We start from the raw sequence: 19,320 nt of genomic DNA on the forward strand, positions 1-19,320 counted from the left end.
AATGTGCTTCGATGGTTAATTTCAAAAGCATAAAATGTTTTCTTACACTGAACACATGGTGCCAAATGATAAAAACTACAAATAATAGAAATGGTATGAATGTTTAAAAAGACAAGCTGAACATTTTCTTAACAAAAGAATCAAAAATTTGCTAGCATTGGCACCAGGAATTTTCCATTCTATTAAGGACACAGAGGTGAGGATTATGCTATCTCTTTCTTTACTGTAAAAACACAGCAGCCAATGAAAACATACAATTAGTCAACACAAACTACATTGTCCATGATGCTTTGCATCGGTCACGCCTCCTTAGCCCTCCATAAGAGCCATGAGCACAGTCCCATCATCCTCTTTCTTTGCTCGAACTGTAAAAGTCCACTAAGTCAACAAAAATGATTTAATAACATCCTCCAACATGGAAGTTAAGAGGAAAACCAAGATCCGTCCATAGACTTCAACTTGAAGAAACTTCTTATTCATATTTCTTATCTGCTCCTAGAAAAAACAAATATGAACAACCCGTAATTTCTGCTTATTGCGAAATATCATCATCATTACATCATCAACGGGTGGGAAAGCATGAACAATGATATTGTAACATAGCCGGTTGGGAAAATCTTCGCCTTGTTCTTAATAGAATTGAAAATTCTTAAAGCGAATGCTAGCAAATTTTTGATTCTATTACAGGACCGGAGGCTTCGGATTATGCTAGTTTAACGCTTATCAAAAACAACTGATGTTATATCTCCCACTGGCTTATAATAAAATTGCTTGAACGTTGATTCAGATGACCAATCAGCATAACGCATAATGTCTTGAATGTTAGAACCTCACATATAAGATTTTTTGATGCCATGGCACCACGCACGGAATGTGCACCAAACATTTGAAAGTCAATACCAGCTTCTTTCATAATATAACGCAGCCATCTGGCTATTGTCGCTGCCGACACGGGCTTAAAGGGTTTTTGCAAAGCAATTGAAAGTTGAGTAGAGCCTTCTGGTCTCAAAGAACGAGTACTTTCGTCATACGTTTTTAAACATTGCACAACAAAATGTATCATTACTAGGAAAAGCATTATACTCAATGTGTCTAGAGAGAGTCTTTGTTCGACCTGTGATAGTAAAGGAAACTCCTTCAGGAGTAAATACTCTATCTGTAATGTCCAAGGTCAGAACTTCCGCTGAACGCCTACAGGCTGACAGGCATAAAAGCATGGCCAATTTGGCTAACAACTGTTTCCTAGATAGATTATTCGCTGGCCAGCTTTTGAAGAGAGAAATGACTAGAGAGACATCTCATAAACCTGAATACTTAGGTTTAGGGGGGGTTAGCCACCCTTATGCCCTTAAGAAGTTTACATACCACAGGGTGCATACCAACCGGTTTCCCGTCTACTTGGCTATGACTCTCCGAAATGGCTGATCTAAAGTTATCCACTGAACGATAAGTCAAACCTTCGGCTGCCTTTTCCAAAAGAAAATATACAATATCGGGTAGGCTTGCCCCCACGGGATCTAGGTACCGTTCCCTGCACCAACCCATCCAGCCTTTCCAGGCTGAAGAGTACTGTTTCCTAGTTGAAGGAGCCCAAGCTTGTTTGATGAAGGCTGAAGCGGTCTCCGAAAATCTCGGCATTTCCAACTACTGCAGGAAAGCCGCATTGCCATCAGAGACAGTTGCCCAAATAGGATCAATGGATGCTGTTCCTTATGAGATTCAGGAGTAGAGACTCTGTCCATGGAAGCATCCTGGGAAGATCGCAGCTCATCTCCAACAACACCGGGAACCAGGGTTGCGAGCTCCACAGGGGCGTCACTAAAATCACCTCTGCTTGTTGTTTCAAAATGTGTGACATCACTCTGGGAATTAGAAGGAAAGGTGGGAACGCATAGTTCAATATCCCCGACCAAGCCTGAAGGAAGGCATCCGTCGCCTTCGCTGCTGGATCCAGGCTCCAACTGAAGAAGCTGGTTCAGCCTTGAAGCAAACAGGTCCATTTGACAAGGACTCCAAAGGTCTGCAACCATTGGAATATGCTCAGACGTAGTTGCCAATCACTGTAATCCCCGAGTTGTCTGGAATTCCAGTCCGATATTAGGTTGGACTGGCCCGGGATATACTCCGCTATTACCGTGATCTGACGATCCAGGCAATAGTGCCAAAAATCCTTAGCAATCTCTACTAGTAGAGACAATCTCGTTCCTCCCAACTTGTTGATGTACCTCACCCCGGAAATATTGCCCATCCTTAGAAGAATACAACACGAGGTCTGCTTGGGAGATAAGAGTCCGAATCGCAAAAGAACCCGTGAGGAGTTCCAGACAATTTATGTGTAGTGATAATTCTTGGGGAAACCACCCTCCGCCTGTGGAGATATCTCCACAGCGCACTTCCCGGCCCCAACGGCTGGCGTCGGATTCGATGATAACCTCGGGTTGTGAGCCGAATATCGTTCTGCCGTTCCATGCTTCCATGTGACCCAGCCACCACTGTTTTATGTCTCTCACTTCTTGTGACAACGGGACCACGTCTGTATAAGACAGACCCTTCTGTAAATGCTGGATTTTTAACCTCTGCAGAGCTCTTTAATGCAGCGGACCTGGAAAATTCGCCTGAATGGATGACGCCAATAATCCCACTACTCTGGCAATCACTCTGAGAGAAACCACTTGTTTGGCTAGGATTGCAGTAATCTCCTTCTTGAGATCTTTTAACTTCGTCTTGGGGAGACTCAATTGGGCTGTATGGGAGCCTATCACAAAACCCAGAAAATCTGTTGTCTGCGCCGGGTTTAGCTCTGATTTGGTGTGTTTGATTACAAACCTCAGACTCTGCAAAAGAGACTTCGTCATTTGGAGATGTTGCGACACCAATTCTGGACTCAGCACCATGATCAGGATGTCGTCCAGATAGATAATCATGCGTATCCCTTGTTCCCGTAGGTGATCTACCACCGGCTTCATCACTGTGGTGAAGCACCAAGGAGCCGAGGAAAGCCCGAAAGGAAGGGCCGAATACTCAAACCACCGACCTTTCCACTGAAATTGAAGGAAACGGCGGTGTGGAGGAAAAATGGGAATGGATAGATAGGCATCTTTGAGATCTAGCCTGACCATCCAATCTCCCTGTTTCAGCCGATCCGTCAAAAGATGAATTCCCTCCATCTTGAAGTGTTTGTAAATGAGGTACTGATTGAACTCCCTCAAATTTAAAACCAGCCTGTGGCCACCACCCTTCTTCTGGACTAAAAAGACATTGCTGCAAGGGCTGTGAGGCCTGTTGTTGCATGGTATGACCGAGTGCTGTCGCAGCAATTCAACTATTTTGTTGTCTATAAAAATGCACTCTTGCTGGAAAAAATAGAGAGTTTGGGGAAATTGTTCTAACAAGGTGTTTCGTAAAATTCCATATTGAAACCCTGAACAGTCAGAAGTACCCACGCATCCTAAGTCAGGGTCCGCCAATTGTGAACAAGGAACTGTGTTCGACCCCCCAATGGTAATGGAGACATGTCTGTCACGCTTACCTGAAGAATTTTGTGCCTGGAAGCCTGATCTGTTACCACCTCCATGGAACCGGCGTCTGTTGAAACGACGACGAGTGGGGTAGAAGGTGCCCCCTCTTATTGAATCCCACTCTACTCTGCCGCGACCGTAGTCGCCTCTGGGGGGACCCTGATTGTAGAAACGGCCTGACACGTGTCCCCTGCCTCGTCCATCCCTGTTGAAAAGGCCTTGCTGGAAGACACGCTTTATGCCTGATTGTGCCTTGTCCAGTGAAGTAAAAGCCCCCACATACTTTGATACATCCTTCACAAAACGATCTCCGAAGAGATTGCCCTTGGCGAGGGGCCCTGGCTCGGCGCCCGGCAGATCTGTAAGATTGGAATCCATGCACATAGGCAAGGACTTGCGCCGTTCGGTGGATATGGCGTAGTGGGCATTACCCAAAAGACATATTGCCCTCTGTTTCCATCCTGCCAGGATATCCGGATCAACCGGAGTCGCCGCCTCTTTGGCCACCAGGGCCATCTCAAGAATTTTTGCTAGAGGTCCGACAACGTCAAGGAGCTTGTCCTGACATCCACACCATACGTGGTCGTTCCCCTTCTTGGGGTCCTTAGCGAACTTCTTTAGAAAAGTGAGGAGGCTAACGTCTATCTCCAGGGTTTCCGCCACCTTGTCTGGTAAATTCGGCCAGGGACACTCTGACCTGAGCTGATTTCTGACTTCTTTGTCAAAACCTTTGCAAAGGTTCTTGTGAAGGTACTTGGTAACTTCCGGAGCTGGAGCCCAATCCGAAGATCTGGGATGTATGATATCACTAGGGTTAAAGGTAAACAAAGCATTTGGGTGGAATTCCCGGAGTGGATGAAGCCACGTTCTTAGTTTTCTTCTTGGGAGGGGCTTCGACATCGGTTGTGGTAGTGTCAGTGTATGTGTTGGTGGTATCAGTATCAGCATAGACTTTCTGCCTGCTCTTTGCCTTACCACCTGTGGAATACACATGATAACCCATCGGAGCCCGTGGCAATTAGTTTAATGCGCTGGCATGCGGCCACTGACTCTCTTTTGCTGCGCCTGAAGTTGGAGGAGTAAGCTTGGACTTTTTAGTGAAACCATGGCGCGTGGCAAAACTTTCAAGCTGCTTAGTAATCGGTTTAAGTGCCGCTGCCAATGCTTGTTGCACAGTGTTTGGTACTGTGCTTTCAATAGCATTGTTCACCGAGGATTGGACAGAGGCGTCCAGAGCCTCCACAATTTATCTTCAAGACAGTCTCCTGCTGTCCCTCATAATAAACATCCTCCTGATCTTCCTCATATCTCACCCAGTCATCCATCTTAAACCATCAAGGAGGTGATGAGGATAATTATGTGCCAATCTCTAAGTAATCAGTAATGGAGGAGTAATGAGGGGGTGGCCAGCCCACGTTGCACACTCTTAAAATCTTGCCAAAATGTCGCAAACCCCCTCAGCAAAGCATTACTCAAGTTATTTCAGCCCTAATTAGGCGTAGGAGCCCAAAGAAATATGTATTGGAGCGTGTGCACACTCCCCCAAGGTGATGTCTGTTGGTGCCGATCAGGCGTCACCTCCAAACCAACTTTCCAGGCAGAAAACGCGGTGAAAATTACATGCGGGAGGATCACGATGTGCGCAGCCCAACGCAAGCCCAAAAGAAGCCCAAAAAGAGCACGTCAGCCGTGAACTGCACGGCTCCTGCATTGTGCACGGGCGATGAGGGAAGCCCAGAGCACCAGCGCGCCTAGCGCATGGCAGACAACCGGCCAAAACAACTGCCGAAACGGTCCGGTACACTCGCGCTGAGTAGCGCGCTTTCCTTAAAGGTAGCAAACACAACAATCCAGCAGTGCTGGCACGCGGGACAGCATCCCCTTCTCTGCGCTCGACGCGCGTGTTCCCACAGTAACTACGGTAACAAGAAAACACCGCAAAACACGAAAGTCACCAATTCAAAGGTTACACGAATGGTTACATCAGACATGCAATTGCAAATAAGCATATCATATGCAATTGTAAATAATCATATCGTAAAGTGCATGTCAAAAACAGGATAAACATGAAGCTATAAAAGCAATATCTGAGGACGTATTTAGCTCTTGCTGTGAGCAGCAAAGAAAGAGGATGATGGGACTGTGCTAATGGCTCTCATGGAGGGCTAAGGAGGCGTGACTGATGCAAAGCATCATGGACAATGTAGTTTGTGTTGATTAATTGTATGTTTTCATTGGCTGCTGTGTTTTTACAGTAAAGAAAGAGATAGCATAATCCGAAGCCTTCGGTCCTGTAATAGAATTCCATGGTTTACACCTCACTACGTCTTTATTAGCTCTTCCACGCTACTTCATAAATTTAACAAAAAGAACAACTGGGAATGGAGGGGAAAAAAAAGGACGTGATTTTCCCCTTCCCAATTAAACTCCTCTTTTTCAAAGTTAGCCACATATTGCCTGTATAATGTAAGTCTTTTTTATATTTAAAAAAAACCTCACTTTTAAGAACACGTTACCAAGGTAAATAGCATTTGAAAAGCGATAGAACAAGAAGAGATAGCAGAGACACAAGCAAGTACAACTAAAAACATCAACCATAACTTAAAAGTGTTTTTCCAAAAGACCTTCCTCTCCACCAGGAGGAATAAAAGTATATGGAACAACCCATGTGCTCCCTGCTCGAAGCGACCAGCTCAGAACTTTTTTTGTGCACTTGACTCCCATGTCCTTTCCCTTATATGTCATTGGGTAGGTAAGGGAGGTAATGATGTCCAGCCCATTCATATCACTCGAGTGAAAGCAAAACTGTATAGTCGCGCTCTAACGTATCTCGACTCAGGTGTAGGAAAAGAAGACTTAGCTATCCCACCTAATGCCCCCCATATAATGAAGAACTGCCCTCAAAACCACGTCCTTCATTTCAGCAGATCACAGGAGAACCATGGCTCTTGCCCTTATATGGCACTATTTAAACATTGCTTCTCTGCCCGCATAACGTTTTTTGCTTAACTCAAACGTGTAACCCAGAATTCCAGGCTTATTGGCTTCCACAAGCTTCCTGCTTACAGCTTTAAACTGGGTTCATTAACAGCACATTAACACAACTTTTTTTTAAAAAGAAAAAGAAAACATCGGACTAGGATATTCTCCCTCCTCTGGTGGTATCAGGGCCCCAAAACCACTTTGTTTCAGGCGGGCAAAAGAAAACAATTCCTCCCTTTTGCCCTGGTTCGATCAGTCAGATTACAAATTACTGCAGCCTGTAATACTGAGGGGAAAAAAACAGAAGAAACACCAAACATTGAAGAAGAAAGCAAATTTACAAAACAATTGCATTTAGGCAGGAAATCCGCCTTTTCTATGTGGTTACCCCATATTTCTTCTCACCTTTTACTGGACCCTATATTTTTGCAGGCTTTAGAACTCTGTGCACTTTAACGTTGCTAACCAGTGCTAAACTGCCTGTGCTCCCCCTTTAAACATGGCTGAATGAGGAAACTACTAATTTCTATATTTAGCATCCCTGTAACTCCCTCGTGCATGGTACAAAATTTACCCAGGGCCTGGAAGTTAAATGCCACTAGTGGACTGGAGCACCTATTGAGCCAGCCTCTATATGGCAGTGCAAACATTGCTTCTGGCCAACCACTGCAGTGTGACTGTATTAGTGCAAACCAGGCACTGTGACGTGTCAAAATAAACTCCTTTATCAGGATAATCTCCTCGCTTTTAAATATTAGTATGCCACCCCTGTTCGAGCATTTTCGGCCCACAAGGCTGGGTGCATGGTATTTAAAAGTGAGACAAGTAGAAAATTAATATTACCATATCTCTTCAGTTACAAGACCCTAAAAGCCTTTTTCATTGGTGAAAGCTTACTGTCCGATGTATAAACCAGAGTGCATATTACAATACTAATACTGTATCTCTAGAATGGGCCTAGCTAGAAAAATAATTAAACAGCTATTTTAATAGTTATTAAAAATCCAATTCAATGGTGAAGTCAGAGTTTTAATAAATAGGAAGATAAAGTAGCTTATAGAAAGTTACCTTTTCCTAGAATGAAGTTCCATAAGGCTAATTTGCATTGGCTCTCATACTTCTCCCAGACAGTGATTAGCCTTGAATAGGTGAGAAAATGTGTGAAATGCCTCACAGAAGGAAACAATGGGCTGACCTCAGTGGGCAGAGATTACTTCTCTGAAAGCTACAAAATATGCAGGTTGGGGGCTACGGGCATCCTTTTTTTATACCAGTGTCAACTCCTGGTCGATCGTCACTTCCTTCTTGACAGGTCTGCTGGGCTCACATATAACACGTGTGGAGCACTTAAAAAGGAGATAACAAGATTTCAAGACAATTTGTGTGTATACACTCTCCGATTGGTGAAGACCCTGATTTTGATCTCCCAGACATCTGTCTACCTGTTTGTTGCGGGTACAATAACTGCTCCAAGATGGATTTTAGTATTAGATGTTGGAGGATACTAGGATTACAATAATGCACATCCCCACCACTCAAAACTCATGTTTAGTGTGGCTGAAGATTTTTTGCCTTCTTGAAAATGGATTTATGCATTGCATTTTGGGTCTGTTTACAGTACCACAAATAAGAACTACTGAAAAAAGGGGTAGGGTTGGCCCGGTAAACTTAGGGAAACTGCCAATAATCACTCCACCCACCAGCTCATGCCAGGCATAAATGTGGTATCTCTAAGAACCTACTTCAGAACACTTTCAGGGTCTGCGGAAGATCAGAAGAGGAGTGGACCTGCTATCTGTGGCCTAAAAGGAGCCATGAAGGATTGGACCTGCTCCCTCTTGTACGCATGATAAAGAAGTGGACTCCACGACCTCGTGAGCGGCTACTCAGAAACAACTAGTTAAAAGAGGCCACTTCCTGGAAGCACTCAGCTGATCAATGGTAACTCAGCAATGAGTTACCCCTTTGTTGGCCTCTGATGGACACCCTGTGAGTCTCTATGCCTCTTCTGAAGTCCCGAGGGACTTTAAAAGTGTACTCCTGTGGTGGACTGGAACTTACAAGACTAAGTCAGAAGTTGAATCTTTGGCCAGGATGATCCTGGCTGGTGTATCCGACCTGCATTCCATCACATTCAGCCTCAAATTGCTCCTAGGTCCCAGTCTATTGTGACCAACCAATGACTATCATTGGCACTTTTGTGCTTTTTGGTGCCATTTCTACTCTAAAAATGTATATCTACGGGTTCCCTTGTTGGATTTTTGACACTTCATTACACTGTACTCTATTTTTCAAATTTGGGGGGTTTATTGTTTTTACAGTGTGACTTTGGTGCTGCATAAGTACTTTACACATAGCCCTAAGTTAAGCCTCTAGGCTTGATTCCATAGTTACAAGTGAGTTGAAATCAGATGAATTAAGAGACTTTGAGGGATCACCATGACAAGGGTTGTGATTATTCCTTGACTTGGGTAGTCACTCACCCCAAATAATAATCACATTCCTTACAATTTCCAACAAAGAATCCCACCAGAAAAAGAGACGGAGAAACCCTAACCTTATTGAAGGACAGGGAAATAACTACGGAGCTGGTGACAAATTTGAGTGACTGATTGGAAAGGAAAGTAGAAAACTACAGCATGCAAAACTGCCACGTACCATGCTGTAAGCTAGCTGCAGCTTTATCCTGTCACTGCTGAAACTGCCACAGAAGTGAACCCCGACACACGGCTCACAATCATCGATTGTACTGCCCTTTTGCTTCTAAGAGCCAGTGTGCATCTTCTAAAGGTGGCATATCCCAAATCTCAGTACTTGAATTCCCAACACACCCTAACTTACCTGCCCTCATATGCAAGTGACACAGTTGCAGGTTAAGAACCCCAATCCCAGAAGATCCCCCTCACCAGAGTTTGAAGATGGTTTGTTTGGGTAACCCTTATGGAGGCAAGCCTTCCGAAATGGTAAATGGATCACCAGAAGGGGTTCACAGGTTCTCCCTGAAGTATAAAGCCCCTACCAACTAAGTGTTGCAGTTTTTCCCAACTCAGCGACTGTCAAGGATATCATCAACTTCAAAGTCCGGGGAACCATTCACTTGCACAAGCATATAGACAGTCCATCTAACTGTTTTTAGTCTGGGGTCACGCACACCTAAATGAATTCTCCACCAAATGAGGAATGCACCCACACAACAAGGAGCGAATTTACAATGTGTGCCAGGTAAATGCAAAAAAACATGTGGACAACTAAACTTTTCTTGAAAATCATAGGCGAGGCGATCGCTTGGGGTCACAAGCCATTTATAATCAGCCATGATAGACATAACCTCCTTATCAAGTGCAAAAGATCATTAACCGATAGGGCTGTGGTAGTTTTAAAATTACAAATACGCATACAGGGATGGAAACCATTAGCACAAAAAATTGTGATATTCTTGAGGAGCTATGCCAGGACTGACATGCAAATTTGGTTGTAGCCAACCAAAAAGCCTGATCTTGCTGCAGTGTCAAGAGAAAACAATGGCACTACTGTTCTATGGTCTGATTTAGATGCAGTATTATAGACTGCAGTCTTAAAGTTCATGCAACCTAAATCTGCTTACAGTATGACTCTGGCAACAAAGTGGGTCACAGATCAGTAATATTTTTGGAACACCATTTAGCCAATCAATCCTGTATAAAAAAAAATCCAGGCTAAATAGGCAGATGGCAGCTTGTTTAGGGACATGAGGTATCGCAACTTGGTAAAGTACTCGACCACAACCACTACAGCGTTGAACCACCAGGGCACTGGTAGATCCACGAAAAAAATCCATGTTGATAGCTATCCTTGGTTTACCGTAGTGGCATTCAGTTGTACCTTACCAACCAACAGAAACTCATTCAGATAGGAACCACAAGGTCCCGGACACTTCCCGTAACTGAAGGAGTCCAGTCAGGCTCCATCCTTTTCATCTTTTGTATGGGACCCTTGCTAGCTACCCTGGCATACAGCAGCATCAAGAATCACCGATAGACTGGTACCAAATTCTATCACACAATCTACTCAACCAACAACATACAGTGACTGAAAGCCTGGCGTCTGAACATGGACATCAGAAAACTACCCAACACTATTTTTTAATCCAATTTTCTATTGGGTTTTAGCAGAACTTTACATATACACGATTCACTCATTTAGATCGTCCATATTTGCTTATGACTGATGGTCCCACTAAGGTCACTTTACATACAGTGCAATATATGATAAGTACTTCAGGAGTAATCAGTTCAGTGTAATAACAGTGAAACATAAATAACTAAAAATCATGACCGTTCGCAAGTTCAAGTATAACAATTCAGAATAGCAGAAAGCGATTGTTGCCCGTCCATATCCCTGCATCCTACGCATCCACAACCCTGTACTGATAGATCATAGCATGTAGGCAGAAGTTTGACAGTACCCCTCAGTATCACAACTCAAGTCAGCCTCTCTCACAGCATTATATAAGGGCAAAAAAAAGATGGGAGGGAGACTACCTGATACTAAAACCCACAAAGACCGAATTCCTCCTGTTTGTCAACAACACCAAACTATCTTTTATTCAGTCATGACCCTCTAAGGTAACGTAACTCTCAATGGTTTCACACCCCAACTGACAGAACACACCAAACCTCCTTGATACATTCTCAACTCGAACCGCTCACTCAAAGAACGTTTTCTCCCAGAAGAAGACTTCAGAATGTGCTTCGCGGAACACAGAATTTTGGGCAATTTCACGTTCTCCGCGGAACGCAAAATTACCCAAATTCCACGAGCGGAACGGAATTTACTGCCCAGGCCTAGTTACAATCAGTATTTGACACCATTAGTCTTGTTTGTAGAGCTAAAAACTTCATGCATCTAATTTCTAGGATTGCAAACAAAGTTTTACATTAAATTAGTTAACTGCATTCTTGCAGCTCTTTGTTGTAACTTCGAGTGCGGGTAACGTACACGTCTCTATCATCATCCGTGATTGGCCCCGTAAGCCCGCTCCAAATCCTATTGGATGTATGGAAAAGATCATTTGCATATTGCTCGCATAGTGCCAAAATGCTGTTACAATATAATTGCTCCCAACAAAAGGTCTCATTGTTAATCATTGCTTTCAATAAAGTTATATGCAAGCAGAACATATCTCCTTGTAAAGGCACAAATAGTCGAACACCAAGCTCATAAAAATACACATATAAGACTACCAACAATTCTACCAAAGTGGGTGAAAATACGCTTAGATATATGTTTCTCCAAACTAACCTTAATAATACATTTAGGAAGACTTCGTGAGTTCCTTTGTGGTCCATAGCCTCCGCCAATATAAAATTGGGCGAAGTCTAGCCAGGTCCACTACGGATTTCCTACCAAGGTCATACAACAAGGGGCCCGAGGGGGTGCTTTGTGGGACGCCTTTTGATTTTCCTTTAAAAACTTTGTTTCTAGGACAGAGATCAACCTAAGATTCTCAAAGGCCCACCACTCTGCCCCATACAGCGTGGAACTCAACATTTTTAAATCATATATTTGTATGACCGGGCTTATGGGTTTGGCGTATGACAGCCTGTGCTGGGTATTAACAGCCCCCGCGTTTTGGCGGGATTTTAGAGCAGACATGTCCAGTTGACCCTTCCATCCCATGTCTTTTTGTAAAGTGATGCCCAGGTATACAAAAGACTTAACCAGTTTCAGGGGGACATTATTCATTGTTATACCACCCCTGAATGATCTGTGCTGGTTAAAAGACATACATTTAGTTTTGTTGTTATTGACTTCAAGGCCCCGTGATATACAGAAATCGTTAAAGCACTCCAGGGCATGTTGAAGACCACTGGGGGTTTTAGATAAAATGAGAGTGTCGTCAGCAAATAATAAAATGGGTGTACGGATACCGGCCACCACTGGGGCATCTGTAGCTGCATGCATAAAGGAGTCCACTATGCCATTGATAAAAAGGGAAAATAGTGTTGGCGCCAGCACGCATCCTTGGCGGACTCCTCTGCCCACGGGAAATGAATCTGTGACACTGCCCTGATCAGCCCATCTTATATGAGCAAAGTTATCTTCGTGCAAACGTCTAATTAATGTTAATAGATCTGCTGCCATTCCCAGCTCAGATAGCACAGACCAAAGTTTACTATGAGGAACTAGGTCAAAAGCTGACCTAAGGTCAACAAAAGCGACGTAAAGTGACCCTTTCCCCAGGACCAATATAGCGTTATAAAACGAAAAATCTGGTCCATTGTACTTGTTTTTGCCCGAAAGCCTGCCTGGAAGGGTGACAAGATTGAATTCTCATCTATGCACACCTGGAAAATATGCAAAACCATGCGGTCCACAACCTTTTGTAGACATTCTATCAAGCTTATGGGCCTGTAATTTTCTGGTCTCGACTTATCCCCTTTTTTAAAGATGGGTGCAATTTCGGCCCCTTTCCATGAAATTGGGACTTGGGTGCCTTGAGCAATGGCATTAGCCAGAATGGTGATATACTTGACCCAATAAGATTTGTTATTTAAAAAAAGATCCACGGGGATTCCATCAATGCCTGGGCTCTACCCTCAGTTACAGCTCCCAGTGCTCTCTCTGCGTCTGCCAGTAGGAAGGGAGAATCTTTAAAAAATATGAACTCAGATACCTCAAATGCCCTCACACTATCTTCCTTGCTGGCATACTGGGGTTCAAAAAAGTCCACCCACTGATGTTTATCCACATGATTCTGTGGGCATTCCGGATGGCCCCCATTGCCCCATTTGACAAGTTTCCAAAATTGTTTAGTGTCTCTATTTGTACACGCCGCTTTTAAACTAATAGTATTTAACAACTAATTATAAAGTAAAATGAATGTACTCCCCACCCTTTACCCCTATAAAAGTAAAACTCACACACAAAAAATATACTATTACCTTAATTAAAAATGAATTAATTAATATTAACTAATTATGAATTAATTTAACATAAATTACTTCCCATCCTTTACCCCTATAAACCCCACAACCCGCACCTAAAATTCATTAAGCAAACTCAATAATTAATTTTCAATCAATTAACTAATTATGAATTAATCAAAAATAAATTACTTCCCACCGATTACCCCTATAAACCCAACAACTCGCACCTAAAAAAATTACACAATTACGATAATTAATTACCAATGAAATATTAACAACCAATTAATAATAATACATAACTTTTCACAATTAACACTATAAAATCAATCTATCAGTGTATACACTGAGGAGAGACTCAGCAGGCCTAAAAGAAATCTACTCACTATTGCGATTCAGATTTTATCAGGGCAAGCTATTTTTAAAGCCTACTCACCCGTTCTGTCAAGAGAGCTCGAGCTGGCAAAGAAAAGTTGTTCTTTTCATTCAGAAAGTGAATGAGCAATAATAATACCTTTAAATCTTGTTTTTATCTTGTCACATTTGCTGTGCTTTCAAAGACAGAACAGCTTATGGTGTCTTATGAATTGCTGTTTATTTTATTCTAGAAACTGGTGTTTACTTTTCTTTCTCTGACTGGAAAGGTACAGGGAGTATTAAATGAAAGCTTGTAGGATGTCAGGTTCTTTCTAACACACAACAATTATATAGCTTTTACATGTTCTGTACAAATATTTCAAAGTATATCAGCAGTTAGGAAAGTCCATTTTTTGTAATTCTGAAGTGTGATACAAACATAGATTTTAACAGGATCAAAACAATCAGACCACTTTGCTTGGTGATACGAAAATGATAAATATTTTCTGAAACCTCACATTATTGTTTGTAACTTTGTAAGCTATATAGTTTTATATGTACAACCGCATGCCAGTATGAAATTTTGTGGCCATTTTAAAGGAAAATGTGCTGTCGGTAAATGACAGTGGTTTACTGCATAATGCTTAGTGAGACATTTATAAATATGAGTTTTAAGCATGAACTGAGAAATATTCCTGCACCCGCCCTGAAGACAATGCTATTAGTGAACTGAGAGGCAAGACAGGGGTCATGTGTACTATATATGTGGTCTAGGTTCTTGTTATACATGGAGCTAAACATTTATTCTATTAAATAAAACTTTTTTGTAAATCAGACATGCTGAGCTCACATTTTTTAAGGTGTTCTCATATGTGATAATAAAGAAAAAGGCGACTATGAAATAAAATATTTGTCTAGGATCACACAATTTGAGACCTGTTTGTGGGTCAAGAACAATACCGTTACAGTGAGTAGATTGTTCAAGTCGCTATTCCTTCATAGCTGGTAAAATTTGTATGATTTTTCAAGGCCTGCTCCATAAGTTGTCTCATAATCATTGCATTAAACTTTAGTAATTTACAAGTTGCTACTTTGCTTGCATTGTTAAGTGTTGACCTGTGCAACAGATAGCTACTCATCCAGAAGAACTGCTCAAGGACCGAAAGCATCTCTACAATCTCCGAGATACCATAAAGATCCATCTTGTCATCTTCAGCTTGCATAGGGAATCCCCAGGATTAATCCTGGCTAGCTGATGTTTACCATAGATTTCCCTGAAAGGTCATCTCCATGAGCCGATATCAATAGGGCCACGAAAGCATGATTCGATAACCCCTATGCTAAAAAAAAAACACCAATAGCTCTCCCTGACTGACTCCATAGTTTTCATGGTTTGTTGTGTAACACTCAAAGCTGTAAACACTAACATGCCACCTTAACTGGTAAGTATGATCATGATCTTGCAGCAAGATTGCATAGTGACATCGCCAGGGTTGCACACAAGAAGTAAAAGAAAACACAAGATAACAAGCGTTCTGCTGTACACCGAGGATTTTGAAAGCTATCCTGTCACAGATCTGACAAGCTACCTCCCCCTCACCTCCGACTGGGAGTGAATGGCTACCATTAGGTGTAGCATCCCATACACTAGTATTTAGGCCAGCTGCATGCCACATAGGCATCAAGAAGCCTAAACACGCATCCACAGAGTAAGCTCTCTATATTAGCTTCACTCTCACTTGTATATTCATTCCCCCTCTCTAGTACAGCACTCCTCAGCCTTAAAGCAAAGTCTGCTCTTTATCAGTACAGATAATCAGACATGCTTTACTGTTTGAACAATACAGGTCACTCAGAGGTAACAGTATTAATTGCCAGTTTTCAAGACTTCTGCGCCCAGATATCATATGTTTACTCCTATCCTGTCTCAAACTCCAGAGCGTTATTAATGTGGTCTTATTGATCTTGAGCTTCAAAATGTTAGAATTATAAAGTATTTGAATGAAATTAACACAATACTATTGCAGCATTAGCATACATCCGAAATGGATGGGTTCAAGGAGAAAAGCTTGTATCAAGAGGCATCCTGACAACTCTTTCAAGGCTACAGAGGAAAGGGAGATGGTACACAATCCAATATTATTCAGGTGATCATTGAATTTAGTTTAGTGCACTACACAGACACCCATGCATACACCTGTAACCACAAAAAATAAATGTTTGCAAATCCAAGATAATCTATATTCATCACAAAGTATCTAGATCTACAAAATGAGAAGCAGTCCAGGAATCTATAAACCAGCCATATAACTGACGCTGTTGCCACATAATGGATTTATAGGCAAAACAGGTAAGAAAGATGAATTTACATAATGTACTAACACTGGATATAAACCAAGCTTGATCGATGGATGCAATGATAAGAACGTTTACACAACTGGAAAAATGGGAGATAGGCATCTTGGGTAAATACTTCTGCTCAGTCAAGATGAAATAGAATGCACTGTACAAAGGATGTCCAGAGTGAAGATGAAGTCAAATGCATGCCTATCCAGGAGGTTGAAGTGCAAGACTATTTATTTTTACCAGATCAAATCAGTTTGAAAAGAATCTCTTAAGAAGCAACCATATAATGATACATATTACATGAATAGAGTAGAGTAATCAACGTTCCCTCTCATCCACTTTTTCTGTGTGTATAAATTAAATTGAAGGATGTGCACTTTTCTTCATCTGTGTCCAAGCTGAATGGCATAGTTTGCCAGTAGGAAGGTAAGCAAGTATAATTGCTGTAGGGTGTGTCTCCCCTTGAAATAACTTGATAGTGGAGCTAAAATGCATATTTTAAGGCATAATGTTCGAGCTACACATGAAATAATTGAATTATCCAGTACTCTACCAGAAGTCTTATTCCTGGATACCTGTAAATATATTTTGTTCATCCATCAACAGGATTATTAGGCATTAATCAATGATTTGGGGGAGTATGGCTTTATGCTACAAAAGTTGCATAATTCATTTATTGTATTTCTTTGGTACATAAAACTATTTATGGCATTTAGCACATGGTTCTAATACATGTGATTGCACATGAAGTATCTGCCACCGTATAGATTTACCCAATTGCTTGGGTGCAGAGTTATTTTTTTTAATTCACAGGACTGGATTTATAAAGGCATTTGCACATGTAATTTCAACTTCAACAAGAAAATGGTTTGACTTACGGGGGCAGGTACAATTATGAACGGATTTACAGCGTGAGTAAATTTTCACTCAAGGGCAGGCAGTGGATGTTTCAGAGCAGGAAAGCAATAGAAAGTCATGGAAAATCATTAAGGTTGTGATATTATTTGTACCCAAACAACTCCATGACCCATTCCCAACTGGAAAACAGTCAGGCATTTCGGAGTCAGATCTACTAACCCATTTTGCAATCACGAATGCTGGGATTCTCAAAATTAGACAGTTTGTGACTTCAAAATGGCTTTTATTCACTAAACCCATTTTGCGATTTGGTAAAGGCCTGGGTCAAGAAATGGACACCGTATCGCAATTTGGATGTGGCGTGTTTAGGACAATCCTTCCAAATTATGATTTGCTATCAGATGTATCAATTGTTCAGGACTGCTTTTACAGTCACACACTATTTAAAAGCTATAGATACCTCAAAGGAGGTGGTAAATCATTCACATTGTGAATGTTATGAAGTTTATTTTTTAAGCGAAGCCCCATTTCCTTTAAGGAAAATAGGCAGCATTTTTAAAAAATTGTTTACTTTATTTACATACGATCAAAGACATGGTGGCCTGCCCACCCTAGCGATTGGTGACCTTTTTCATTAATATTCATGAGATAGGTCCGTTCGCAAAATTCCCAGAGGGAGTGGGTTGCAATAAGGCCATCAGTACAGGGGGCGGTGTGCAAAAACAGATTCAGTTCACAAAAAGTTGGTGTACAATTTGTGATGCCTTTTTGTGAATCGATTCTTAATACATCTGGCCCTCAGTCTAGAGTAGGAGTACATTTGTTTTTAAGATGACAATGGGAGTGGAACACCCCCGAAATCGGTGGGTTGAAGGGAAACAGGCTTATCCATGGGCAAAAATATTTGCCCCTTTGTGATAATAAATAAAATTGCAATTGCAATAACAGAACAGCATTAATACACGCACAGTTAAGCATGCGGAACTAACTTTTGTGCAAGTAGTACAGAAATCACAGACAGCTACCTATTCCATAAATATTCTTGAGACCTGTGACTGCTGCATCTATCCAGAAGTACTATTGGAAAGCTCTGTAACTTCATAAAATGTGTAAAGATGTACTCAAGTGATAGAGTAAAACGAGTGGATACACATATACGAATCTGTCAGAATAACGCCTTTAAATAAATCAAACTTATTCCAGGAAACAGATAATAGTCGAAGGTTTCCAGCGAAGTTCCTAATAGGTTTTGTGAATGCTCAATCGGCTGCAAGCGAAGGTTGTTATTCATAAAGCACAAGGAGTCAACGAAAATTGCTTAGCAAATTGTAAGAATTAGAAAAGTGAAACTGCACATGTAAACTAGCAATTTTAAATTACATGTGCAAATGAATTGTAAATGGGGTTACAAGACATTAACGAAACGTTGTTTTAAAATTGAAAAAAATAAAAGACTCTTCAGGTTAGAACTTTTCGACTCGTTCACTTCTGTGACGCTGAACAGTTCTTCATCAGCCTACCAATGGCTCCAATCTTACAACAACTAACCTGTACTAGCAACAAGACACACGCAAGACGATTTTGTACTTCCCTCTGATACAATTTCCTGCTGCTGTTCCGACAGGACGCGAACGCGGGCGCGCTGACGTCTCACTGCGCACTGACGTCACACGCCGAAACGCCACGCCAGCTCAGCGTCCAGCGAGAGAGACTCATCATGGACATAGTTTACCAGCGTCCTCCGGCACTCGGTCCCTGGAGCCCGGCGTGTAGTCCGTATTCCATCGATGGCGTGACCAGGGAGATCTTAAGGATTTGAGGGGTCCTGTTTGAAACGGATTTCTCTGTATGATCCAAGTTCAGCTAGTTCATGCGCTCTGTGGCCAGGTCACTGACAGCGCACACATGTACGTTCAGGGCGTTAAGGTGGGCATGGTTTTGCCGAAATCGGTGTTGACACGGTTCCCTATCTGGTTCCTCATTTTTCTCTCTTCCTCAGCGTGTAAATCAAATCTTAACTCTTCATCCCTACCTTTGCTGTTAAAGGCAAAGAGACTCGTTCTAGTTCTTTCACAGTCAACATTTCAAAACAAGCATTTTAAGTGTACTACAACAAAGCCAAAGTTGACGCATCTAGGAAGATGCGTCATGTTGTAAAGACCTGTGCAAAACCCTGCGCCACATGAAACCTGCGTGAGGTCAGGTTTCATCTGGGCGTTCCGGCTGGGGGGGTGGGTGGTTCGGGTGCCTCAAAAAAGTGCCTGAGAGAAATCTACAAGATTTCACTCAGTCACTTTTCCGACCCCGCTGCGTCAAAACCTTGCGCATGTGCAAGATAGACCAGGTTGGCACCG

The 19,320-nt window shown here is 42.1% G+C and overlaps 1 protein-coding gene across 1 annotated transcript in view; it reads right to left on the bottom strand.

The window, feature by feature from the left end:
• The window catches only part of ERCC6L2 (ERCC excision repair 6 like 2), a 1,215,137-nt gene extending 1,196,513 nt beyond the window's left edge, over nt 1–18,624 (bottom strand). Inside the window, exon 1 of the mRNA XM_078675691.1 lies at nt 18,515–18,624. The gene's annotated coding sequence lies outside the window, so the exon portion shown is untranslated. The remainder of the gene's footprint in view (nt 1–18,514) is intronic.
• Between the last annotated feature and the right edge of the window lie 696 nt (nt 18,625–19,320).

Source organism: Lissotriton helveticus, chromosome 2_1 (genome assembly GCF_964261635.1).
Source record: "Lissotriton helveticus chromosome 2_1, aLisHel1.1, whole genome shotgun sequence".
Lineage (NCBI taxonomy): Eukaryota > Metazoa > Chordata > Amphibia > Caudata > Salamandridae > Lissotriton > Lissotriton helveticus.